At 49.7% G+C, this 26,509-nt stretch overlaps 1 long non-coding RNA gene across 2 annotated transcripts in view; it reads left to right on the top strand.

Annotated features, from left to right (window-relative positions):
• Positions 1-456: 456 nt before the first annotated feature.
• LOC132248887 (uncharacterized) overlaps positions 457-26,509 on the top strand; it is a 62,971-nt gene continuing 36,918 nt past the window's right edge. The window contains exons 1-2 of one of the 2 annotated variants that reach the window (XR_009460343.1): positions 457-1,345; positions 4,183-4,295. This is a non-coding gene — a long non-coding RNA (uncharacterized LOC132248887). The remainder of the gene's footprint in view (positions 1,346-4,182; positions 4,296-26,509) is intronic. The other variant, XR_009460344.1, reaches the window with a different exon arrangement.

Genomic DNA, 26,509 nt, shown 5'->3' on the forward strand with positions numbered 1-26,509 from the left:
CCCTCTTGGGCCTGACTGGGCACCTTCTCTCCATCTGTTAGTGCCCTCCAAGGGCTGCCTCCCCTGCGGGAACCCTTTCCTTGGTAAGTCACAGCTTGTCTGTGTGAGGTGGAGTCTGTGTCACCCAGGCAGGGGCTCCTCCTGCTGATGCAGACGCAGGCCTCTGGCTCTTGCAGGGCCGCCTACCCCCTCACTGCCTGTGCCCCACTCTGGGCACCAAGGGCTCTGCATGCTGCTCGCTGTTGGGGGTTCGGGCTGCCTTCTGCAGCTCTGAGGCTCAGGTCCCCGCCTGGGACCAGTTGTGCACCGAGCATGGGTGGGTGTCCCGGCTACATGCCAGGAAAAGATGGACTTGAGCTGCCTTGTGCAGCTCCCAGGGTCTAGGTCCTGCCGGACTGCACTGCTGGCTCCAGATCCCAGCTGCACACCGGGGGGGGGGGGGGGTGTTACAGACCCAAGCTGCCTTGTGCACCTCCCAGGGTCTCTGTCCATGAGGACCCTCCGTGCAGCGCCATCTGTACCAGGTTCCATGGCTGCGTGCCAGGGGTTGCAGACCCGAGCGGCCTCACGCCGTTCCCAGGGTCTGGGCTGCGTGCACCGCTGCATGCACCGAGTGGTTGGAGATCCAAGCTGCCTCATGCAGCTCCCAGGGTCTCGCCCCATGCACCGCTCCATGCATCTCCAGGGACGGATGCCATCCACTGCTCTGGGTCCAGCAAGATGCGTCTTCGAGGGGCTCTTCAGGGCAACTGGAACTGCCCCGCTGGCCTGCTCACGCCAGCTCTTCTTTGCCCCACTCCCTTCTCCATCCCTCAATGCATCTGCCATGTGCTGGGCACGCTGCTCCTTTTATACGCTCTGGAGGCTCCACCCCTGGAGTGCTGCTGGATCAGCAAAGTGTAGGCTTCAATCAGGTCTGGGGCTCTTCGCTCCCCCTCCCCCACAGGCAGGGCATGGGGTAAGCCCCTCCCAGCAATTACCTGATTGGTAGATGTGCTCCACCAATCGCAGCAGAGATTCTCCAAGCCCGGGTAGGCTGGGCTGCAATGGTAAGTCTGCCACATAGCCTACTGTGGACTGGTATTAGGCTAATGCGCAGTAAGCGTCACTAAATAACCATGTGCCAGCACTACTGCGCAGTAACTTCATGTTCTGCACATTTAGTTAGTACAGTCAGGCCTCGATTTACACCGTGTTTTTGCATGGTTTCAGCTATGCACGGTTAATTAATTGTGACCCTTTATTTTTGTACACAGTATGGACTCACTTTTACACAGTGCAGCATGATTGCAGATGCGTCTAGGATCAGCTGGTCGTTTCCTCCATGCTGCTCTCAGTGTAGCCGGTAAGTGTGTTGTGTTGTGGTGGAAGGGGTGGGGGGAGGGAAGAGGCATGGGGGGGGCAGATCAATACCCCCCGCAGTGAGGGAGGGAGTGGGGCAGGGGCTGGGGCAGGCACTGCCCTGCCAGGGCAGGGCAGGTTGGGTGTGGGACAGAGCCGCAGTTCATCTGGGGAGTGTGTGTGTGTGTGTGGGGGGGGGCGGCATCTCCTGCTGCTGCACACCCCCCAGGAGGGCATAGGGGGGCATGTGCCCCCTGGATCTGCGTGGGGCGGGGCAGGCTTCAGGTGTGGGTTGGAACTGGGGCTGCGTGGGGCTCTTCTGAGCAGGGGCTGAGCCGGGCTGAGCTCGGGGCGAGTGGCGGCACTCGAATGGGACTATGGCGGGGAGGCTATGGTGAAATTTGGGGTGGCTGCAGCCCCACCCATAGTCCCCTCTGAGGGCCGCCGCCACCCTCCCGGAACCCAGCCCCACTGAGAAAAGCTCGGTGCAGCCCCAGCTCCAGCCCACAGCTGCAGCCCGCCCACCCCACCCTGTGCAGATCAAGGGGCACCTCCCCCCCGGGCCCTCCCAGGGTGCATGCAGTGGCAGGAGTCACCCACCTCGCCCCGGCTGGGCAGCCCCTGCCGCTGCCCCACTCCTCCCCCATCACGGGGGGCATTGATCTTGCCCCCCTGTGCCCCTTCCCTTACATCCCAATGGACTTACCAGCTGCACACAGCTCTCCACACTGCTGGGCTCGGTTCCTCACTGTCTGCGTGCTGCACGCTTGTGGCTGCACGCACGCACAGGAATTTATTGGCCAAATTATCGGCCACATCTGGAACCTAAACCCTTGTTTCCCATAGACCCTGGGTAACTTTTTACATGATTTCTATTTGTACGGTGTTTTCAAGAACGTAACCGCCGTGTAAATCAAGGCCTGACTGTACTAAACTAAATGCTCAGGATCTAAGGCACATGCATGAATGTGTACACAGGGAGTTTGGGGTCAGGTCTTACCAAGATGGGTCTGGTATAAGAGCTCACATAGCACGGTGCCCAGTGATGTGCAGTGCAGTCTGTGCATTCACTTGAGCAGTCTGGTCCAGGCCAAATGACCAGTCCTGATGGACCATAACGAAGGAGGGGGCATTAACCTTCAGGAAGCGCTTGGAGGAGACAATGCAGGACGGCGGGCAGCAGCTTCTCCACGTGGCATCTGTAAAGCGTGGTGGAAGCAGTGCTGTTTTGTGCTCTGTGCAGCTGGCAGTCCCTGAGAGCTGGGGTCTTTGTGCTCCGGGATGTTGCATGGATGTTGCCCGGCTGACGGGCACGTAGAGCCGAGGCAGGTAAATGAGATAGAAGCATCTCCCCATCACACTTTCAACTAAAAAGGAGGCCAGAGCCTGTGTCACGGAGGAAAACACCAGCCCTTGTACACTACAGACTGAACAGATGTGGTGTGAACGGGATTTGCCAACCAACAGAGATGGCATTGGCCTTTAGGGTGACCTGTTGTGAGGCTCCTGCATCCCTCGGCGTGGATGGAGAGTTGGCCCAAAGTCAAGTAGGCAGGTGGGGAAGTCACCGTCCCCTTCCCTGCTTTGTTTCTGTGATGTGATGTGGCTGTTTGGTCCAGCAGGAGCACTTCATCTGCCTCCTTCTCTGCACCCACACGGAGAGACAGTTCAGGGGTAAACCCTGGCTCGGGTCCCACAGCTCATCTTTCAGCAGCTCCAGTTGCAGGCTGCATTACTGTGTTCCCCACTGGGCCAGGACTGCACCTGTTTGTTCGGGTTTATGATGCTCTGTCTGCCCGAGAGGTGCTCACAATCATCGTGGCTGGCCAAGCACGCAGGGTAAAGGCTGGGTGAGCGAATGTCTTCCCGCCGGGACTGGCTTGTTTTTGCTCCGGCTGCAGCAGTCGACAGCCCTGCCGAAGGGTGAGCACAGCTGCCAGCACATGGCAAGCAATAAGAGATTTAGGAACCGGTTACTGGACAGATCCTGCAGACAGGAGGCATACGCAGCCACTGCCCGGCCTCGTGCCTTTGCATGGGAAGTTTATTTTAAAATGATTTCCCAGGGAGATTGTTGCATGCAGGCCTTGACCTGGGTTTTTTGAAGGAAGAGATGTGGAGGTCTGTGCTTCCAGCATGCGCCGTGCTAAGATCCTCCTCGGCTCTGCGGTAACGGTGCCCGCAGCGAGGCAGCCTGGACCGCAGGCTGCCGTGGTTCGGACCGGGCCTGTTGAATGCCGTGGCGGTTGTTAAGCTCTGGTCATGCCTGTCGTTAGGAGAGCTGCAGGCACAAACCAGTGAATCACAGAGGAGGTGGCAGGTCCCATCTCCCTGCAAGCGGAAACCCCCTTGCATGCACAGTTGGAGCCATTTAGCCCAGTGGAAGGTGTGAGCTTGCACAAGCACAAAGGGGCGTTATGGAGGTTTGGCTTTGAGAGTGTTAGAGATGAACTCTCTTCCCCAACATTTGCGCTGGTAAATGCAAAGGAAATCCATGCCCGAAAGCAGCCCAGCACTGCTACTGGCAGACTGCCTTCACCCCTCGCAGCAGCTCCTGCACAACTCACTCTGCTCTCCCAGCGCATCTCTAGAGAGGCCTTAAGGATAGACCCTAACCCTAATCGTTCCCTCAAGTGTTGCCTGCTTGACTATGCAAGGCTTCTGGGGAAAGAAAAGCAGCTCTGTGCATCCTCATCTCATGCGGGACAAAAGATGTCTTTGTGGCTCAGGGACCAGCGCTGTCTCAGACTCCGCACGACCACAAGCAAGTAGCTCATCTGGCCTGAGTCTCACTTTACCTGTAATGCCTCACACCATTGCATTATCCTCTCTATTTGTTAGTACAGATGCTGATCCCCACTTCTCTGGATGTAGGAGCACAACGGCCGGCCTCCCGTCCTACCGAACAGATGCTTCGCACGAGGGGGTGCATTACATTGGTGGGAAAGTAGCGGGTAAGCAAGCAGCAGTTAAAGATCCCAGACCTTAAAAAAATCCTGAGATGACCCTCCCTGCCATGATGTTGTTTTAAAAAAATAATACTTTTGATTTGCCTTCTGTTTTATGAACACCTGGGGTTTACTTCAGGCACAATTTCAAGGTACTCTTTGCAACCATGGTGACTGGAACGGAGAGTTGATCAAACAACTTCTGCTGGAACAGCTTCCCTCCAAAAATAGTGTCATTTAAATGGAAAGGTTTTGCAAAATAGGTTGCCTTTGAGATTTTTTTTCAATAGGGAAATGTTGGAAAGTTTCATTTCCACTTGGTCAACATTTTTTGTTTCTGCTGTATCATTGGAAACAGGATTTTCTATCGATTATGTTTAACATTATGCATGCAATGCATGTAACACCTAATGTAATATGACATGTGAGATGATGTGATATGATACTTTCTCCCGAGGAGGGTGGTGAAGCACTGGGACAGGTTACCCAGAGAGGTGGTGCAGTCTCCATCCTTGGAGGCGGTTAAGACCCAGGTAGACAAAGCCTTGTCTGGGATGATGTAGTTGGGGCTGGTCCAGCTCTGAGCAGGGGGTTGGACTGGATGTGACCTCCTGAGCTCCCTTCAACCCTCATTTTTTACGATTCTATGATTTTATACGATATAGAAAAGTTGAAATGAAACAAATGTTTTGACACTATGGAAATGTAAAAGTTTTGATAGACCCCAGTAGGCATTTTCCAGATTTCTCTCTCACGGGAAGTTGCACAGTGCTGGCTTTTCATCTGATTTGGATTGATTTCTTTTCCTCCAGATTTCAGAATTCCCACCGAATGGAAATGTCAGTTCCCAGCCAGTTCTGTTGGCAACTTACTTTTCAAAGAAAGCTGAGATTATCATGTTAGCAACTGTCTCCAGGAGCTGGGGGTTTCTGTAAAGTACCGAGTATCCTGAGAGTTGCCAGCATGGAGCAGGTGTTGCAGTGATTCTTCTGCCTTGCATTAAATTGATATAAAAGAGAATCACTTTAAAAAAGCACAGCATGTGAATGCACACTGTGTCCTAGCACAATGTGAGAAATTTCAGCCTACCAGCTGTAATTAGGCCTGGATGGAAAAGGTTAGGGGAAAAAAAAAAAGAGTTCCTCTTGAGAAGATGGAGCGCAGAATCGCATCGACTCTGAAATGCCTTAGGTATGAAGAAATAGTGCAGAATTACCAATATCCTGAGAGGCTGACCAGCTGATCCGTAGTAAGTGAAGTTTAAATTCTACGGAGGAATCTGACGGCATTCCTACAGCTAGTTAGACTTGGACATGCAGGGTCCCATCCAGAATTAAGCATCCCAAAATTTGCTCCTCTCAGCTGTCGGTTGTATTGAAGCCATGCATCTCCTCCCAGAGCAGCTGTGCTGGAAGTTGGGAAGGATTTGGTTGTACCAAGGTTTCTTTGGCCACCTCTTCACCAGCACCTGCCACCTGGGAGAGGTGAAAGAAGTCTGCCTGGTTTGCACGAATGCATCTTTTGTTTGGGTCATTTCAACATGCATAATTGAATAACTTCCACGTTGTCTTCAATTGTTTGGTAGTTTAGTGGGAAAAGACAAGGCTGAGGCTCGTGTTTTATTGTTTTCACATCCCGTTTTGTCGGTCTTCGACTGAACGCACGCGTGTGCATGCACACTCACGTCATCTGTTGGGCAGCCTGAGGTCCGGGTCGATACAGTAGTTTGGGGAGTGTCTCGCCTGCTGTGGGTTTAGCTCACTGATGCTAGCCAGGCCGAGGGGAGGAAATTAATAATTACCAGCCCCCAATGCAGTGCATGTGCCAGCAGTGCGGGGCGTGCTGCGGTGATGGAAGTGCAGGTGTGGGCAAAGATGTCCACTCCTGGGAGTCGGTTGTGAACATTTGCACAATGAAACTCACCCCTGGGCAGAGCACCAGCACACGAGCTCTGCACCTTCAGCATCTCCAGGGTGGGCGATCGGGGTGCCATCCCTGGGCACTGATTTCCAGAGTCCGCAGCTTTCCAGGGAACAGAAACTGCTTGTTCCACCTCTGCTCCGTGCCGCCTGCGTCTCACTTGACACCACAGCCCCGGCACCTGGAAAGGCTCGTTGACATCCTGGACGGTTAGAGGGCAGGTGCTGCCGTGGAGTCCGGTCCAGGGCAAACGCTGCGGCTGGTGGGCACTTCCCGTGGGGCTGGACCCTGCTTTGCATCACCGTGCAAGCAGCGCGTGTTGCTGCTTGATTCAGGAGCTGTCATCTCTCCGTGGCATTTCAGCCCGTCGTTTGGGGCTTCAAAACCTGGTGATGTGGATGCATGATGTTTCTCTTGCTAAATAATTTATTCAATGAAAAATGCGAAGGGAGGGGAAGGAAAGACATGACAGGGCAGGGAAGTGAAGCATACGGCCTCTCCGGCCAGCTTCAGCAGCTCGAGCTGAAGGCGAGCCCCCTGCCCCAGGGAGCTTTGCCTTCCTGAGCCCCGGGACCCCTGGGGCAGGGACCGGGCTGTTCCTGGGCTTCATGCTATAGGAAAAACACTGTGGCTTCCCTCTTCTGAAGTATTAAACTGGTAACCAGGCGCTGTTAAGAAGGACACCTTCTTTATCGAAGCAAATATTGTTGCTTATTTTTAAGCGAGACTCTAGAAATGTTTTGCAAACAGCTCTTTACAACAGCTGGAGCTCAGGTCTGTCTGTCCCAGCAATCCCAGCCCCTTCTCTATAACAAAGCAAACCGCTCCAGATGTTCTCTTAAAGAGACAGCGTACTATTCCTACACAGGAAGCGCCTGCTTTTGGTGGGGCTGTGGGAGAGCTATCCGAGAGACAGCGCACTATTCCCACATCTCCCCTTTTCAAACATCTAGCTTTCTAACTGCAGCACAACTTTAACACCATATCTTTTAAAAGAAATTACATTATAACACTAACAGTCAGTGTTTGTGGTGCTCAGCATAGTCTGTTTGATCCGCGTGGTGCCCCTCGGTGACCGAAGCGGGGTCTGTTCTCCTCTGAGCAACTTTCCTGAGTCTGCTCCTGCGTAGTCTCCAGTTGCTTTCTCCTCCTATCCTCCTCCCCTTGTGCAGGAATGTGTTGGAAATGTCTCCTCTTGTGTCAAAACCCCTGTCCATCCTGAGTCAATATGTCATAAGATCAGGGAGCAACCTTATGAATAACCCATGCTTTCTGGTCCCAGCCATCACCACTCTAAATAAATATGACCTGCATCATTGGGCTTCAGGGTCTGCAATGCCCAGGACCCTTTGTCATAGGATGGTTTTTGTTTAGCTGTGGCCTGGTGCTTATACCTGTGCAAATCAGTGTCAGGCGTGTCGGGTAACCTTGTTCTCTATTTCTGTTAAATAAAATCTCAGCAGGGGACAGGCCGTGTGCTAGAGGAGCTGACCTGTTATGGATCACCACCCGAATCCTTGGCTTTCTTTAATAATCATTTTATTATTTTAACACCATTTTTCACAAGCCCATTAGACTGTGGGTAACTCAGGCTCGATGCAACATGCTGGAAACCATAGTCCTGTGCACATTTTTTTAAATGTGTGCCCCCAAAACTGGGGGCCATTGTTAGACATACCCCTGTGTGGAAATCCATGTCTGGAAAAGATTGATTTCGGATGCAGTATAATCTGCTGTGCAGTCCTGTCGGTCAATAAAGCAACTTCAGGATAGTGAGAAAAATAATCTAAAACCAAGAGATAATCTTTGCCAGCTAGTGCACACAAATCAATTCCCACTTTGCACCATGCCTCTTGAATATCATTGTCTATTCACACTGGTTCCTTCTTATTCTTAGGCTGGTATTTTTGGCATATGTCACAGATATGCACCAGGTATCCAGGTTGTAGCCATATTGGTTCAGAGGCAAAAGGAATCGGAGCTCGTGGCAGAGGTGATCTCTCTTATCAGACCAGCTAGATTTTTTCAAAAAAAAAATTATTTAGGTACAGCATTTTCAATCTGACTACTCATGAGTGGCTAATATAACACCTCCCTGGCCCTCCTTTTGCATTTTTCAATGCCCAGATGACCCTCGTGTATTTGCTTAATCATATCTGCTTGTAGTGCTTTAGGTAATACTGTCCTGTGACCCTTGAATAAAACACCATCCATCACTGAGAGCTCTGCTCTAAACTGAAAATATGGACTTGGTATATAATGGCCAGGCCATGCAATGGTGATAGCTTTGATGACCTTTTGCAGTAACCTCATCCAATACCGGGTAATATGTTTTTATCCCATTTCCATGCACAATGTCAGATTCCTTTCCAGCAACAGTGTTGTCAGCCACCCTAGACAAAGTATTTGCAATCACTAGGTCTTTGCCTGCTTTTATTCTAATTTCAAATTATATCATTGTAACTGGAAAAAAAAGTCTCTGTAGTCTGGGAGGTATATTAGCTAGCCTCTTTCTTGCAATGGTGACCAGAGGTTTGTGGTCCGTTTCTGCCACAAAAAACCATGATTTTTTTGCACCCATGCACCTGAACCAAAGCCTCCTTCTCTATCTGTGTTTCTGTAAGGGCTCGGGGATGCACACACCGCTGGACTCCAGTGATCACCAGACCTTTGCAATAGGGTTGCCCCAATGCCCTCTTTTGAGGCATCTCTGGACAATTTGGTTTCTCTTTTACTGTCAAAACACATGAGGACTGGAGCTGTTTCAATATTTTTTTTAACTTTGCAAATTCTTTGTCCGTGTTGGCATCCAGTGTCCACGGAGTAGCGCGCTCAGTTTGCTGGTGTGCTCTGCGAGGTTTTCTATATCCTTACCTACCTGGGTGACCATAACCAGGAGCCTCCTTTATCTTGTGGGGGTGGCATGTTTGATATTGCCCATATTCTCTCAGGATCTGTTTGCACCCCATGTCCTGATATTTGCTCCCTCAAGTAGGGATTTCTTTAACTCTAAATTTGCATTTCTGCTTATTAAGTTTCAGTCCTGCTACCCTTGCCCTGTTGAGGGCTTTCTGTAGCCTCAAATCATGTTCCTCTTTGGTTTTTCCCCTTACAAAGATGTCATCCAGGTACACCTTGACACCAGATACTCCATCAAAGATCTGCTGCACTTTCCTGGGAAAGATTTCGGGTACTGATTTGAGGCCAAACAGGAGCCTGCAGAAGCAGTATTCCCAAATGGTGTATTAAAAGTGCATAGCACTGAGCTTTTTTCATCTAAAGGAACCTGCCAAAATCTTGAGGATGTGTCCAGAATTGAAAAATATTTAGCACCAGCCATTTCACTAGATATATCCTCTCTCATAGGCAATGGAAAATGCTCTCTTTTTACATATTTATTAAGATCTTTTGAATCTAAGTGTAATCTTAGTGTCCCATTTTTATTTTCTACAATTACTAACGAATGTACCCATTCAGTGGGTTCTTCTACTTTGTCACTTATTTTCAATGACACCAATTAGTTCAGCTCTTCTTTTAGTCTCCTTTTGATGGCTATAGGAACTTTTCTTGTGGCATGCAAGACCGGATAATTGGGTTCTGCCAACTCCATTTTATATTCAGTTTCCAATTTACTAATGCCCTCAAAAGCATCAGAATATTGATCTTCTACAAGTGTGTCCTTGGCATTTGGTATCATATATACAATCCAAATCCCGGCAGGTTTTTAGCCTCAGTATTGGCATAGTATTTCCTATGGCTATTACAAAAACAATCAGTTCAATCTGATCCTTAACATTTACCTGTAGTTCACATACTCCTTTGGTGGGAATCATCTTCCCATTGTAAGCTCTTAGTTTCACATTTTTACCAGTGATCCAGTTTGGTTTTTGTTTTAACTGAACCAACTTAACTTTAACTTTGTTTTAATGGTCAACACTCAGTTCTGTAAGCACACTGACCCAAGCGCCTGTGTCCATCTTGCATTAACGACCCTTCCATTATCTGGCGTCTTCTGTGTGTTTGCAGCTCCGAGTTGCAGACTGCAAAATGGTTGTATCGCTTGCATGCATCACGCTGTTCTCCTAGTGCAGAGCATTGCCTGTTTGGGTGCTCGAGTCCACATTTCTTGCAATTTGGTACTCTTTCACCTGTAACCTCATTCCTCTTCCAGCTCTCCTTGCTTGCTTTTTGTTTTCTCCTTGATAGTCCTTTTGCTTGCCGTTTACTTGGTCTACTGTAGCTGTTTCTGATTTTCCTGCCATTACTTGTAGACTATGGAGAGTAACTTCTGCTGCCTGGCATGCACTCACTGCTTTGTCTGAGGTCAGATCCACATCCTCCAAGAGTCTTTTCTGTAGGTTCAAATCTGCTATTCCTATTACAGTCTGATCCCGTATGATAGACTCAGTTAGCTGCCCGAAGTTGCAGCCCTCGCTCATCAGCATCAGGTCTGTTAGGAATTCCTCAAAGGATTCACCCACTTTTTTGCATTCTTGTATGAAACTTGTCTCTCTCAAATGTCTCACTTGTTTTTGGTATGCAATGTTCTACAGACTTCTGTAATACAGTCACATAGCTGTTTTTCTCATCCTAGTTTAGCTGCATGCTATTAAAGACATCAACAGCCTCAGGTCTGGCTATGCGCAGGAATACAGCTATTTTTCTGCTCATCCCCCATTACTTCATACCCTGTTGCTTGCATGTATATGTGCAAAGTTGTTTAAACTTTTTTCATGATTCAGCAGCTTTACCCGAGAGTTTCAGCTCCTTGGAGGGTTTTCAGATACTTCCATCTCTTTGGCAGTTTCTTATTGTCCTCTTCACTTCCTTTGCCGTGTAATGATGAATGCTGTTAGGAAGCACGCCTTCTTAATAAAAGCAAATAGTGTTTCTTATTTTTAAGAAAGACTCTACAAATGTTTTGCAAACAGCTCTTTACAACAGCTGGAGCTCAGCTCTGTCTGTCCCAGCAATCCCAGCCTGTCTGTGTAACAAAAGCAAACGGCTCCAGATGTTCTCTTAAAGAGACAGAGCACTATTCCTACCCAGGAAGCACCTGCTTTTGGTGGGAATGTGAGAGAGCGTGGACTTTGGTGGGACTCTGAGGAGCTGAGACTTGACTCTAGGGTTAGGAGCCGGGTTGTAGACCTCAGATCTCAGGAGAGACGGCAAGGCGGCAGCCCTTGGATGGGGGTGCTGGGAGACCCCAAGAAAGAGACAACACCTGGATGCTGTTCAGACTCCCTGAGCTTGAAACTTTAGGCTGTAGCCCTTGCCAGTGCATGCTCGGATGCTGACCGAAGTGCAGCCAGCATCTTGGCCCTTAGTGCCTGGCTCATGTGTGCAGAGCACTGGCAGGAGATGCAACGCCGGCCTCCTGGGCTCTGCAAGAAACGTGCAAATTGGCTGAAGCAGAAAGAGAATCTGGTCCCTTATCTCCAACGAGCGCCCGTGTCCTTGGTTGCAGTGCAGGGGAAGGTGCTGCCGTCTGCAGTCTGCTTCCCCAGGACGAGTGTCAGGAGGCTGGGAGCTCAAACCCAGGTCTTCAGGGCTCAAAGGCAATGGCTTGGGCTGCAGCAGCACCAAGCAGCTGGCTGGGTGCTGGGTGCTGGGTCCGGCCCAGCCAGGGCTGGCCTGGAGGTCCTAATGGGGGAGCATGTGTCACAGGGGAACCAGTGGAGGTCACTGGTCCGTGATGGGTGGGCTGTAAAAACCCTCCTGCCTTGTCCTGGGGCAGTATCCTGCTAATAGTTGTAGCACCTTTGTCACAAACTCTCCTGTCTCACCGCTGCCTTGGACCCTCCTGCCTTGCTCCAACCTTTGACCCTTGTGCCCTGTTCGTGCCTTGGACCCCAATACTGCCTTCCCGCTTGCCCTGTTGTGTCTTCTGAGCTCTCCAGATCCAGATGCCTAGCCTGACCTTGACCATGAACCTGTCTTGGCCCTGCCATGATACCTTAGGACTCATGCCCCATATGGTGACCCTCTGCTTTGCCGTTTGGACTTGTGGTATGGTTGACCCTCAGCCCTGATCCCCCGTGACCGGGTTGTGCTCGTGACAGTCAGAGGTGGGGGAGACTGCGAGGAGTTTGGGGTTTGTGAAATACTTTCTCTTCACTCGCTTAACCCATTGTTTTTAAAGGAAAAGTTAACAAGATCTAAATACATTAGACGCTCATTTGACCAATTATAAACATTTGGGTTTGAAAGCAATTGCCTCTCTATGGCTACCCAGGGAATTAAGTAATAATTAGAAAACAAATACAGAAACCAAGGACTTGTTTTGCCAGAGTCCAACAGAGCTCAAGCCCCCAAAATACTACGACGAGCTCTATGTAGAAGAGCCCTGGCTTATGCATGGGTTTTAAATTTGACAAAACAAGCGTTCCCATTCCTTACTTGGATACTCTAAAATGACTAATATTGGAGGCCCACCGTAGGCTTGCACTTGTGCACTAAGGAGGATATGGAGATGGCTCTTGTGAAATACCGTGCTATGGAAAGTTCACCGGCAGACACAGATGCTATTTCTATTCACTAGTGAACAGCGATCACTACCTGTAGACATCTTTATCCTCCATCCAAGTCATGCCAGGTGAGGTGTGGAGCTGCCTGCCCTTGTTGGACCCGTAGTTCATCTCGCCTGGGTCCCGTGAGTAAGAGCGGCTGGCGAGAGCTGTCTCGGAGGAGCAGTCTGATCATGGGATAGCTGCATCTCCTCCCCATCCCCTCCTCCTGCTAAGCCCCAAGTACCAGAAGTGGGTTTATGCCCTGGTGCAAGAGGGTTTGACTCCATTTCCAACTCTGGGTTTCTTTAATCAGTGCCGAATGCTCTTGCTCTCCAGTCCCCACAGCAATTCCTGGTATTGGAGGGCAGAAATGTGCCTCTCAGGTGTCTTTAGGAAACCACAGCAGCTTGAAAAAGGAGGTGGGTTTTGGTGCACGGTCAGCCCTGGTAACAGTGGGGATGATGCAGAGTTGGTGGGCTGGCAGTCACCGGTGATTGCATCCTGTGCAGAGCTTACCTGTGCGCCCCTGAAACTCAGGGGTGACACATGGACACAGGTACGAAAATCTCATGGGGCCCTTGAACTTCACAGAGTCTTTGGATTTTGGGATGTCATCTTTAGGATCCATTTGAGAGCAGCGCAGACTGGTGTCTGGTTAGCCAACACTTCCTGCTCTCTTCTCCTCAAGGAAGAGCAGGCTGCACGGACCGTGACGATTGCATTCTTGGCACAACACCTGAACCGAAGGGTTAACCGTCCTGATCGTGCTGCAATTTTTTGCTCCCTTGAAATCAAGAATGTACCTTGAAATGGCTGATTTTCTACAGAAGCATGGCAAATGAACAGCATGCGGTATAATAATAATGTGATGCTATCTTCTCATGCATCCCGTTCTTGGCAAATGTGCCCTGAACTGGAAGAAAATCTGAATTGCATATCTGCAGGTGATACAGAAATTTGCAGAAGAGCAAGTAGTGATGGTCAGTTATACAGACCTACCTGCATCATTAGATGTGGTGGGAACATCTGAACAATATGTATTTTTTTTTTACACAGCCAAATGCAAGGGCAGGCATCTAGGAAGAAGTGCTGCAGCTCGTATTGGTGAGATGGGGCACTGAATACCAGAACACAGTGATGCTGGAAATGAATTGGGGGTCTCAGTGCGTGGCTGGCTGAATGCAAGCCCCCACTGCGATGCTGTAGCTAAGGGGACGGCGTTGATCTTCGGGTGGGTATTAGGAGAGCATCAAGTGGGAGATGCTATAGCTTCTCTAACCAGCATCTCTTACCATCCTTGGTGCCCGTGCAAAGCTCCCAGGCCATCTGTCCTCTAGCTGCAGGACCTGGGTCCATGATATCGCTGAACCTACCTGGGAGAGCACTGTCAGATTGGTGCCCCTCTTTTTGGTATTGCACATTGACTGGCAGCTGTTCCTAGTGCGAGTCCTAATGCACCACCTCTACCTACCATGGAAATACAGTAGAAATTGTATTTTCGGTTTAAATAGGTAAGGGTGGGAGGACACTGGCATCGCTCTGCGGGATCAGCACGGTACACATGAGACCTTCCAATTTGTGAAAAAGCAGCCATGCTGGTGAATGATTTCGCATGTGCACATTTTGCATTAAAGCCAATAAATCGGTATAAATGCTTTACAGTGTACACAGTCAGCTCTGTTAAAAGGATGATTATTGAAGGCTCACTTTCTGCTAGTCAGATGAAAGCATACTGGCTATTGAAGAGTGAACTCTTAATTTTCTATGTAATATTGTCATTAAATCACTGTAAAATTAAAATGGGATTCCCTCTGGATTGTAGGGGATATGTCAGTATAGAAATACTGCCGTGAATAAAGTCTGCATCCGTTTAGCTAATATCAGCAGGTTGTTCAGACAGAGACATGCTACCCTATCGCTGCGGAGGGCCTATTTTCCTGCAACAGTTTGGACCATGAATGCACATAAAAAGGCAGCCCCAGGCTTTGTCCATTTTAGATCCTGTTGCCCGTCTAGGAAAATGTTTTAAGAAAAATCCACCAGCAGCTGAACCTAGGAAAAATGGGAGGGTTTACATGTGCTCTGTAGTGGTGGCTGTGAGAGCACCAAAACCCTTCGAGGCACGCAGGGTTTGGCACAGGCTGCGGCTGCACAGCGGTCCAGTCGGTTGTGGCGACAGCAGGTCCAGTGTCCTCACGCTTCCCGGGCAGCGGCAGTGCAAAGCCTGGGCATAGCGGAGTGAGGTTATCTCCAGCCACGGGAGCGGAGAGCTCTCATGCCGCCCAGCCTCATCTGCCGCAGGGCTCCTACTCCAGGACCCCCGCATCTTCCTCTTGTGAGGGGACAAATGTCGCCCAGCAGGCCGCAAATCTGCTTTGGATGCTGATGCTTTGCATCTCTGGATGGTGCAGCTTTGGATGCTGCAGCTACGCTGAGTTCCCCCCTAAGCAACACGCTCCCCCTCCGAGCTTGCTGCTGCTGCTGTGAGGAGGGGAGGGAGGCTCTTCCTCCCAGATGTTAGGGGGAGAAGCAAAGGTGTGGCGAGATGCATTCGTGCGCTGCTCTCGCCCCCTGCACAGGGCATGAAGTACCCAAGGAAAGAAGTGCAAAGTGCAGAAAGGGGCATAGTTTATCATGCTCTAATAGTGTGAGGAGGAGGGGAGACATAGAGCACGGGCCCATCTTGCACCTCAAGTCAGCCCCATACGAAGGGCAGAGCATGGGGATATAGAGGGGGCATGGGCATAGAAAGCAGAGGCAAAGTGGGTGGGGGCAAGCACCAACATAACAGCCTGACTTGAGCACTGATTGGAGCCTGCCCCTGCCCCGGAGCTATTTCATTTCCATCTGGGACATTTGAGCAGGGTTGAGCCCTTGCTTTGCAAGGACTAGGAGCCTTCCCAGTTGTGCCCCCCCTTATCGCTCACAGGAAGTCTGCCGTGGTCCTCCCTGGCAATGGCCTGGCTGATCACGGGGTACCCACCCACCCCCTTGCACCGTCCCTTCGGCAAAGCTGGAGTTTGGGCACGTACCTACCCAGGTGGTGCATTCAGAGCTCCTGAGATAAGATGAGCAGCGCCGGTGCAAGGTAATGCTCTTGCAGTGGGTTATTGATTGTCTCGGCTGTTCATTTGTCTCCTGTCTTGAGCTTTACATTTATCTAAAAGAAAATGGAGGGGAAACAGCCCTGTGCTGCAGTTTGTGGGAGTGCGTGAGACCGATTCTGCAAACAAGCTCGCCTCTTTGTTTCTGGGGGAAGTGTGGGCATTTAAAAACCCTCACATAACAGGGAAAGAATTCATTTATTTTTTATCTTAGCCGAGCACATTGGCGGCGTAGCTTTGGAGAGGTATCGCCGAACTTCAGCTGGATGTGGCATGTGCACGAGAGCTAAAGAGCAAATTCATCCATGCGATTACTCATGCCAGCAGTGCTGTTGACATGAAAGGACCCCGAGGTGGGCCGGGCTGCACAGCTAAGCTGGAGAAAAATGTTCCACGTTAAGAAGCTCAGGAAGTTTGGCAAGGGATTAAGGAGAATGTTATCTCAGGCCCACATAAAGTCTCGATTTTTTTTTTGGAGCGGTGCTGAATGCAAAATGCCCCCGAGCAGTTGTCGATTGGCATGCGGCCCCCGGCGGGCATCGTGCCCTGCCGTGTAGCCAGGTTACTGTAGCTCTGTCTCGCGGCCAGGCGACAGCGGTGACCCTGTTTCGGTGTTGGGTTTTGGCGTGGACCATGCTCGGAGCCAGTGCACTTGGCCCTTGGCACGTCCACCCTGTCCCTGGGCAAGCCCGAGTGTTTTGTCCTGTGTAAAGCTTTTGCCAAGAGGCAGAAAGGGATGCGATCAGTGGGATCTGGCGGTGCAGCTACAGGACTGGTAACTTCTGTGTGCAGGGTTGGCAGAAATCCCCAATCACAGCCAGGACCTGCCATGCAGAGGGGAAGGACGAGGTAGTGCTTCAGCCATGGACTGAGAGGCACAAATTCAACCTGCACACATTTTCTGTCTGGGTTTGGGAAAGTCACTTCATCCTCCCAGTGCCTCAGTTTCCCCAAGAGGAATAAGACTGATAATAATCCTGTCATCTGTGCCCATGTTTTTTTGCTGCAAGGGGTGGCTTCAGCGCTAGAGCGCTGTCTGCTCAGCTCTCCTGTAAGGGATAAGTTGCTCCATGCCAGGTTCCCAATAGACTTCAAATGCCTCCCTGTTGATATTCTTGTCCTTATTCCTGCCCCACTGAAGCACTCTTGGGACATATTAAAGAGACCTGTTTTTTTTTAATGAGAAACTTCTGCCCTTGATTCCCATCTCCCTGCCCAAATATGCAGGCAGCTTCTAGATGGACACGTGCCATGATCGTCCTTCTCCTTCACCCCTGCTGCGTGCCTGGCAGGGAGCTCGGGGTGCCCAGCTGGAGAGGATTGAATGCAGGGCCTTGCAGAGGGCATTGATATTCAGGAATTGGTCTTGCCATGTTGAGTGGGGGCATGGGATGGGTTATGGACCAGCACCGACTGGGTGCTGGAAGGAGCTGGATGCTCAGGTGAGTGCAGAGGCAGATACAGCCCCCGGTACCGCTTGCACCAGAGAATCCAGGTCCCCCCTTGAAGATGCAGCCTTCCTCGAGGAGCATGCATGAGCGAGCTGGCCGGCGAGCAAGTATGATCAGCCCCTGCTCTTAAAGGCTTCCTGCAGGCGTTTCAGCAGCCACGGCAATAGGCCTTTGTCAAAGAACGGCAAGGCTTGTGAGAGAGCCCGCTCTCTGCAAAACGGAGGCACCCAGGGCAATGGTTTCTTCAGGAACAGGGACCGTAGCAAACGCCCCCCTGTCTGGGACCAGCTCAGCCTTTTGAATACATCAGCAGCAGCATTTTGGCTGATGTAGCCTCGGTGTGACAGAGCCATGGATGCTCGCGGAGGTCCCCAGCGCAGTGTCCCTCCAGGCTGAGGCTCAAGCAGCGTGGCCGCTCCATTCAGAACGGGTGGAAGTGGATGCGAATAATGATTCATCCCCCTTAACGAATGCATGTGGAGACAGTAGAAACCTAAACAAGTGAGTTGTGGTTCATCAGTGTCTGGAGCTAATTGGAGAAGGGGTCAGATAAGAGGGTGACTTTTGAACATGCAAGTGTGCAATTACTTTGCTGTCATGATTTCCGATGGTATCATCAGCATGCCACAATGGAATTACCACCTTATTAACGGAAGCTCATTCAGGGGGTGCAATGATTTATTTTATTTTATTTGGGGGTGGGTGGGAGGGGATGACTTGAGATCTATAGATGCCACTGCAGCTTTCTGGCTGTTGGTCACCCTTGACATACGCCAGTTGTCGCGGGAGTGCTTAAGACCTTGCTTCCAGAAGCAGAGGTATTTGTGATTCCAGCTACGTTCCTTATTTTAGCTGTAGGGCACATTGCTGGGATTGACACACAGGAAAACGACCCGTTTAGGTGCACCCAGACAGCAGATGCAGAGTTATTGCAGTGCAGGTGTGGTGTGGAGAAAGGCATTTTACATCCACTTTTCCAGCAAATGATGGAGTCAAGCGAGAACAGCCATATTAGTACTCGAAGCTCTCCACCGCACTGCTACCCCATGACAGCCTGATGCTGCTTCCCAATGGACAGTGAGCATTTGGTGACCTTTGGACACACGCTGCTTTGTGTGCAGGAGAGGAGGACGCTGGCTTATGTATTGCCTGAGACCTCCATGGCAAAGGCCCCATGGATGCACCATCAAGCTGCAGCTGCACATGTGTTGCACCCCAGAAGTAGACCTCAGGGTTTGAATGAGTCTTCTGGATCCTGCTGCTCCTTGCTGTACCCAAAGGGACTCGGCCAGACTGATGTGGGCACTGATTCCCAGATGCAACGGAGCAGCGAATGTGTGAACTGCAAGCAGCTGGGAGTCAGTGAGGTGCAGCTGAGCCTCTTTTAGGAAGAGACTGTGAGGTCTGCATGGAGCCCTATTGACCAGAAACCATGGTAGGCAGCTCTGGGGGAAATGTAGGAGCTGCCTGCATGGCTTGTGTTCGTGGTGAGTTTGCAGTGGTTGAATGGGAGGGATGTACTGAACACTGCAAGGTGCTGGCCAAGGCAGGATGGTGCCAGAGGCATGCTGGCATCTTCCACAATCCAAAAAAAAAAGCTCATGAGGCCTCCACATCTCTCGCTGCAGCTCCCTGGGCCCCGTCCAAGCTGGCAGCTGCTAGTGCCAGAGCTGGAGTTGCACAGAACTTCTCCAGACAAAAATAGTTTGGCATTATTCCCCATTGGATAAATAGCCCCCCTGTGCTATATGCATGAGTAGAGATGGATGGTCTGATGTATACCGTACTACAACTCGCATGCATAATGCGTATGATCTAAAGAGCTTGGTGAGCATATTGGATAATGGAATTGAAAAGCAACCTTTTGAATGGAAGAGTTAAGGATCATTTAAACAATTCTTTCTCCATGAAAGAAATTAAAAATGCAAATGGGAGCAGCCATACATTTTTCCCAATTAGGAATGTTCATGCTGTTGGCGAGGGAAGATAACAATGAGCTTGCTTTCGTTTAATGAGCTAAAGATAACCGTAATTGGCACACGAGGAGGTCTGTGGAGCTGCCAAGGGCAGAGCGTCGCACCTGCATTGGTAATGAGCTGCAAGCACGTGTGCTCGGGGTGGCTCGCCGCCTCGTCTCTCGAAGATTGCAGGCGTTGATCCAGGGAAGCATTTGAGCCTGTGCTCAACTTAAACCTTGCACTTAAGTCCATCTCGGTTCAGAGCAGGGTGGATTCAGCTGTCCAGAGAGTCTCCAGAAAGCAACACAACTGAAACACCTGCCGAAAGCAAACTGGAGCACACTCAAGTGCATGCCTGAAGTCAGCACGTGGGCACGTGGTTGGCTAAAGACCTTCAAGATTAGGGTACTGTACAGACCTACTTTATTTTGTTGTTGTTTCCACTGCTGGTCCATTGGAAATGTCAAAGCATTTAGAGCCTGTGAGTTTTACCTCTCAGAAAAGTTTAAAAACATGATCATTCTTTTACATTAATTTTTCAAAGACGAAATGTATTTGGACAAAGTTTGGTGCAAAGACCCCAATGAGTGTGATATTTTGCATTGAAACGTAGCCATTGCATTATTTTTTTGGCCTGTTGTATTTGAACAGTAATTATCGTACTGAGCAACTGTGATTGCTCTCTGAAGAATGCAACGTATGCATTGTACCAGTCTGTCACCTCCCAGAGTAACAGAGCAGGACCAGCCAGGGAAGTCCAGCCATCCTGGAAAAGACCTTCTGGGCTGCGTGTGTCCAGGGGGAGTGCCAGGACATCCTCCACCAGAGGCCTGGTTTGTAAGGGGTCAGGTCAAGCACCTTCCACCCATAGCATCTGGCGGTAGTTGCAGGGCAGACGAACTTGTCGTGAGAGATGAGTTAGCAAAAATCACCACTAAGTAACACAAGCACTATATCTTTGCTTTCCATTCCCCATGGTATGGTGATTGGAAGAAAGAGGCATTTTGTATGGTGGTAGAAGTTTAAACTAGTAAATACTCAAGCCATGCATCATGTTTTAAGAGTATGTTGATCAGCTAAATGGGGCTGCCCAGCTTCAAAGCCCCTGGCAGCCGCCGTCCAGCCACAGGCCAGGGGGCTGCACGAATCCTCTCCCTACCTGCCCCCACGACTGCTGCACCGGGCATCCCACCCCGCACTGCAGCACGTGCCCCCTCTGCACCCACTGCAACACGATGGTGTGTGATTGCATTTCCCTCCCTACTCTTTTCCTTCCCCACTGCATTGTGGGTGCACGATTTCTGACCCTCTCCCCCATTGCAATGCGTGTGCTCATGGGCACCCTCCTGCTAGAGCCCGGAGATTTGGGCTGCTGTCGGAGCCGGAGCGATGCTGGAAGCTGCGGCCGAGCAGGAGCCTGGAAGAGGCAGCTGGGTTGCATGTGGCCTGCAGGCCATAAACTGGACAGCCCTGAGTTAAAATAAGGTCAGCCTCAGCCTGCGACAGGCAATTTTGCTTGGACCTCATCGCGTGGCCTTGTGGTGTCTGGGGTCACAGAGGGAATGCAAGGCAGAGATACTCGTGGCCTGGCCGCCAGCCCCGGGGAGCCCTCTACGGCGGGGGTCACTTCGCCATCCGCAGCATCACCATCCGTAGAGGAAACCTGTCAGCGTGAGGATGGAGGACCTCTTCTTTCGTCCCTCCAGGATGCCTTCCTGCGGTAGGGAGCACTTGATGATTACTGAATCTGTGATACAACAAAGTAGCACTTGATGGCCATGGGGCAATGCGGGGAACAGGTCGAAATCCCAATAAGTTGTTGGCGATGGACATAAAGTCACTGTTCATTTGTAGAGGAGAGCAACAACAACAAAAAAGACTGAGTCAATTCAGATGTTTTGCCTCCATGGTGCTATCTGAAATGTATGTGGCTTCAGGCACGGTCCAAGTCATCTCCGTTCTCAGAAAATGCAATGACAGCAATCTTGATGGTTAAGAAAACAATGTTCTGTATATTTGAAAAGGATGGTGAGCAACCTTATCTTTGCAAGCTTTGCCCTGGCTTGTCCTTCCCACCTTGGGGTCCCATACGTTGCTTTTGCTCTAAGCGAAGGAAACAGCCACATTTTTCTTTTTTTCTCAATGGGCAGAAGCCCTTCTACCTTCACAAGGCATCCTTCACAGCCCAGTTACAGAACTGAAGTGCTGCTACACTAGTTATATTTAACCTATAATTCTTGTGTTTCTCATGAATTCTTCTCATTGGATCCACTCCATGCACGACAGATCAAAATCTCTTGAAACTTCCTTAGCCTGACGAAGGGTTTTTGAACCCGAAAGCTTGCTTAGTAACTATTCTCCAACTATTTGGTTTGGTCTAATAAAAGATATCAAATTCACCCAAGGAACCCTGTCTGCCTTGTTCTTCATACTCTTTTTTCCAAATTAATATTATACATTTGGGGTTGTGTTCATATTACTTCTGACCCGGATGGTCAGACTTTCCTTAAAACCATTGCTTTAACTTGGGGTTGCCAAACTGATCTGCCTCTGTAGTTGGGGGGGGGGGGGGGGGTGAATGGAAATGAAACGATCGGTAAGACTGTTCCAGTCTCAAATCCTAATTTATTGAACATGCAAGCAACACCAATATTTAAGTAAGGTAACACCCAACTTCTAAGCAAGCCCCAACCGCAGATATAGATATTCTTACACACGCCATCTGATGGAGATCGTGATTTGAGCTGGCCAGCCGTCCGTCACAACACCGGGGTTCGAGTAGTTGTTGTTCCTTTTCTTTCTGTTTCCTGTGTACCACTCTCCCAAGCTTTATGTTTTTTCCCAGGTTTTTATATACTTTTTTTTACAGTTCTCTAGCATATGTCCCATCTATGGTTATTTCATAAATACTGACCCATCGCCTTTTACACTGGTCGTCTTTCTGCCAGGCTGTTGTCTTCATCCTGTTGTCCTGGACAGCTAAACCACGTCCTCTTTTAGCTTTCTTGCTGACGTGTTATAAAGAGGTCACCCTAAAATGTGACTCACTTGCTTTGCTTTTAGTTATATCAAGGCACAAAATGATTTTGCTGATGCTAAGCGTTTGCCTAAGGCGGCTTACAGGCTGGATCAGGCCCGTGGATCCTTCCCCTGTGATCCAGCACAGGCGGTACCAGCCCGAAGCACTGCCCCAGCGCACCGTGCACATCCTGGGCATTGCACCTGGGGATGGTCCTGTTTGGATCACAAGGTGGGAAAGGACTCCAAGGGGTCATCTTCTTTATCCCCATGCCCAGAGGCAGGATTGACTGGTCCTAAACCATCTGATACAGAAACCTATTCAGCCTCTTTTTGAAAACGTCCAGGGGAGGAGATGACACAACTTCCCTAGACAGCTTGTTCCAGTGTCCTGCTATTCATACCATTAGGCTGTTTATCCTGAGATTTAGTCTAAATCTGCTTTGACTTGCATTGCAACCACTTTATCATCTTCTGGACCTTCCCCAGTTTCACTGTGACATTTTAAAACAAGGTGCCTAACGACGGTCTAACCAGAGCTCGGTAGAGGGGCACTATTACCTCCTGTGTTTTGCATACGTTACTCTTGTTAATGAAACCTAATATTGCATTGAAACCTAATATAGCCTAATTTATTTAGACAGCATCGCACCACTGAGGCAGGTTCAGTCTGTGATCTCCTATAATCCCCAGGTTTTTCTCCATCAGCATCCCACCAAACTGTTATCTCCTTGCTGTACTTGTGTATTTGTTTTTAATTCCATATGTGGAGCACTTCATAGTTGTCCTTGAATTTCAGTTTGCTCCTTGTCCAGCTGCGCAAGGTAGCAAGGTATCCTTGAATTTTATTCATAGATTCATAGATTCATAGATGCCAGGGTCGGAAGGGACCTCAATAGATCATCGAGTCCGACCCCCTGCATAGGCAGGAAAGAGTGCTGGGTCTAGATGACCCCAGCTAGATACTCGTCTAACCTCCTCTTGAAGACCCCCAGGGTAGGGGAGAGCATCACCTCCCTTGGGAGCCCGTTCTAGACCTTGGCCACTCGAACTGTGAAGAAGTTCTTCCTAATGTCCAGTCGAAATCTGCTCTCTGCTAGCTTGTGGCCATTGTTTCTTGTCACCCCCGGGGGCGCCTTGGTGAGTAAAGCCTCACCAATTCCCTTCTGTGCCCCCGTGATGAACTTAAAGGCAGCCACAAGGTCGCCTCTCAACCTTCTCTTGCGGAGGCTGAAAAGGTCCAGTTTGTCTAGTCTCTCCTCATAGGGCTTGGTCTGCAGGCCCTTAACTATACGAGTGGCCCTTCTCTGGACCCTCTCCAGGTTATCCGCATCCTTCTTGAAGTGCGGCGCCCAGAATTGCACGCAGTACTCCAACTGCGGTCTGACCAGCGCCCGATAGAGGGGAAGTATCACCTCCCTGGACCTATTCGTCATGCATCTGCTGATGCACGATAAAGTGCCATTGGCTTTTCTGATGGCTTCGTCACACTGCCGGCTCATGTTCATCTTGGAGTCCACTAGGACTCCAAGATCCCTTTCCACCTCTGTGCCACCCAGCAGGTCATTCCCTAGGCTGTAGGTGTGCTGGACATTTTTCCTCCCTAGGTGCAGCACTTTGCATTTCTCCTTGTTGAACTGCATCCTGTTGTTTTCTACCCACTTGTCCAACCTGTCCAGGTCTGCTTGCAGCTGTTCCCTGCCCTCCGGCGTGTCCACTTCTCCCCACAGTTTTGTGTCATCTGCAAACTTGGACAGAGTACGTTTCACTCCCTCGTCCAAGTCGCTGATGAAGACATTAAAGAGTATCGGTCCAAGGACCGAGCCCTGCGGGACCCCACTGCCCACACCCTTCCAGGTCGAAACCGACCCGTCCACCACGACTCTCTGGGTGCGACCCTCCAGCCAATTCGCCACCCACCGGACCGTGCAGTCATCCCAGTCACAGCCTCTTAACTTGCTCACCAGTATGGGGTGGGATACCGTATCGAAGGCCTTCCTGAAGTCTAAGTATACGACATCCACCCCTCCTCCTGTGTCCAGGCGTTTCGTAACCTGGTCATAGAAAGAGACTAGATTGGTCAGGCACGATCTGCCTGCCACAAACCCGTGCTGGTTTCCCCTCAGCATAATCTGTCCTGCTGGGCTCTCACAAATGTGAGCCTTGATAATTTTTTCGAAGACTTTGCCTAGGATGGAGGTGAGACTGACTGGCCTATAGTTGCCCGGGTCCTCCTTCCTCCCCTTCTTGAAAATGGGGACCACATTGGCCCTTTTCCAGTCCTCCGGGACTTGGCCCATGCGCCACGAGCGTTCGAATATTCCCGCCAGTGGCTGTGCAATGATGTCGGCCAGTGCCTTCAGTACAGTATTCTATCACCCGAAGTATTTGCAGACCTTCCTACTTTTGTGTCAGTTGGAAACTCGACCAGTAATCACTCTACCCTTCCGTCCAAGCCATTAAAACACATGGACCTTCCCCCATCTCTGAGGTATGGCTCGATGTGCTGCATATTTAAAGATTTGTTTGGTTTGGATAATATTCAAGACACTTGGTATTGAATTGTTATTTTGGATAATTTTCAATACACAGTTGAAGGCTTGCAGAAAAGTACCCCAAGTATGAATGCTGCCGCGCGTATCGACATGAAAGCGTGTTGATGAAATGATGGAAAGGTGAAAGGAGGAGGCCAGATGTAAGGAGGCATAACTGTGCTAAAGCAGCAACTATCTGAGTGCTCGGTCCCAAACAAGAAAAGTTGTGAATGGCAATGCTGACTTTAAAGACATGAAACGGTGCTTGATGGATTTGCAGCATTTAGATTCCTCCAACTTTTATGTACCCATCCTCAGTGATGGACAGCTAGCAGAGATATGTAAGATGGGACTGCCTAGTAGTGTTCAAATCACTTGAGAATTTCATTGAACTAGCCCTTAGAAAACGAGAGAGAGGGAGAGTGTTTGAAGTGCGAGCTGGGGTTCAGAAGAAATCCAGACTTTTTTCTTCTACTTGAAACAATTTTGCTAGAGTGATTGAATGTGACTCTGGAACTCTGTTTTTCAAGCTTAAAAAGAAACCATGCAAATAATAAGACATTTTCTGCCATGCAGATAGGCAGCCTTCAATTAGGGTTCCCAGCTCAATTTGAAGTCACTTCTGCTTTTATATGCAAATTCTGATTATGACTTTTGAAAGAAACCGTCTGCTAGGGACACATCTGTGGTCTGCGGGGATTTGCTTCTTCTCTTACAGATTCAATTGAAACACCGAAGTGGCTTATACTGAAATGCTGTTGTTGGGCAGAATAGAGTTAGATGAATAATGAATGCTATTCTCATCAGCCTCTGCACTCACCTCATTAGTACTGGTTCAGGGAGCAAGAGTGCCCAGATGTTATCAGCCCATAGGGCAAAATCTTCCAGGTACTTCCTTGGCTAAATTTTCCTAAAGATTAATAACTTTTTAAGTGGAACTGTGGCTATTTCAAAAGACCACCCCAGGTCCAAGAAGTCCAAGAGCAGTTGGGTTGCTTTAATTTAGCGTGGAAGAATTGAGCTATGCCGCCAGGGCTTTGCATGGGGCCTGCCTATGGTACCTGGTGCTTTGACCCTTGAACATACAGTTTTGAGAGCACCTACTCAGCCTCTCTTATTCAAATAGGAAGTAAAAAATGTGCTCCCAAGTGCTAGAGTAGGCAGTAGGATTTTTCTGACTTCTTGAAATTGTCTCTTGTTTTTTTTTGAATGTGGAAGGTGTGTTTTTCCCCCTCTTCCTGGAGCTGCTGTGGAGGTAGATAGCTATGTTAGTCTGAATTCAGACAGAAGGCAGGGTAGGGTGGGACTTTACCAACTAGTTCAAAGAGACATGAGCTTTCATAGGCAATCACAGTTTCTATGGTGCCGACCTGCCTGGCCTCTTCTGTAAGCTGTTGAATCCTAAAATTGGGCAATTTTAGCTTGCCATGAGTTTTGGCTCAATCTGCTCTGAAGGGTGTAGTCACTATTGGAAATGGGCACTTTTCAAAATGATATCTTGGCTCTTCAGTGTCTCTATGTGACCTGGTCTTTGTGGCATTCGCTCTGCTATTGGAATACATCATATGTTATGTACTGCATGTATTTTAATGCATTACCTTCATGCACACTTCTCCTGGGCACTGCAAAATATGCAAAAGACTCATCCACCACTTGATGGTAATACCCCTGGCTATCTGCTGCGTTACAACTGCTCTGATATATCATTACACCCGGAGTAGAGATA

This window comes from Alligator mississippiensis, chromosome 2, assembly GCF_030867095.1.
Source record: "Alligator mississippiensis isolate rAllMis1 chromosome 2, rAllMis1, whole genome shotgun sequence".
Taxonomy (NCBI): domain Eukaryota; kingdom Metazoa; phylum Chordata; order Crocodylia; family Alligatoridae; genus Alligator; species Alligator mississippiensis.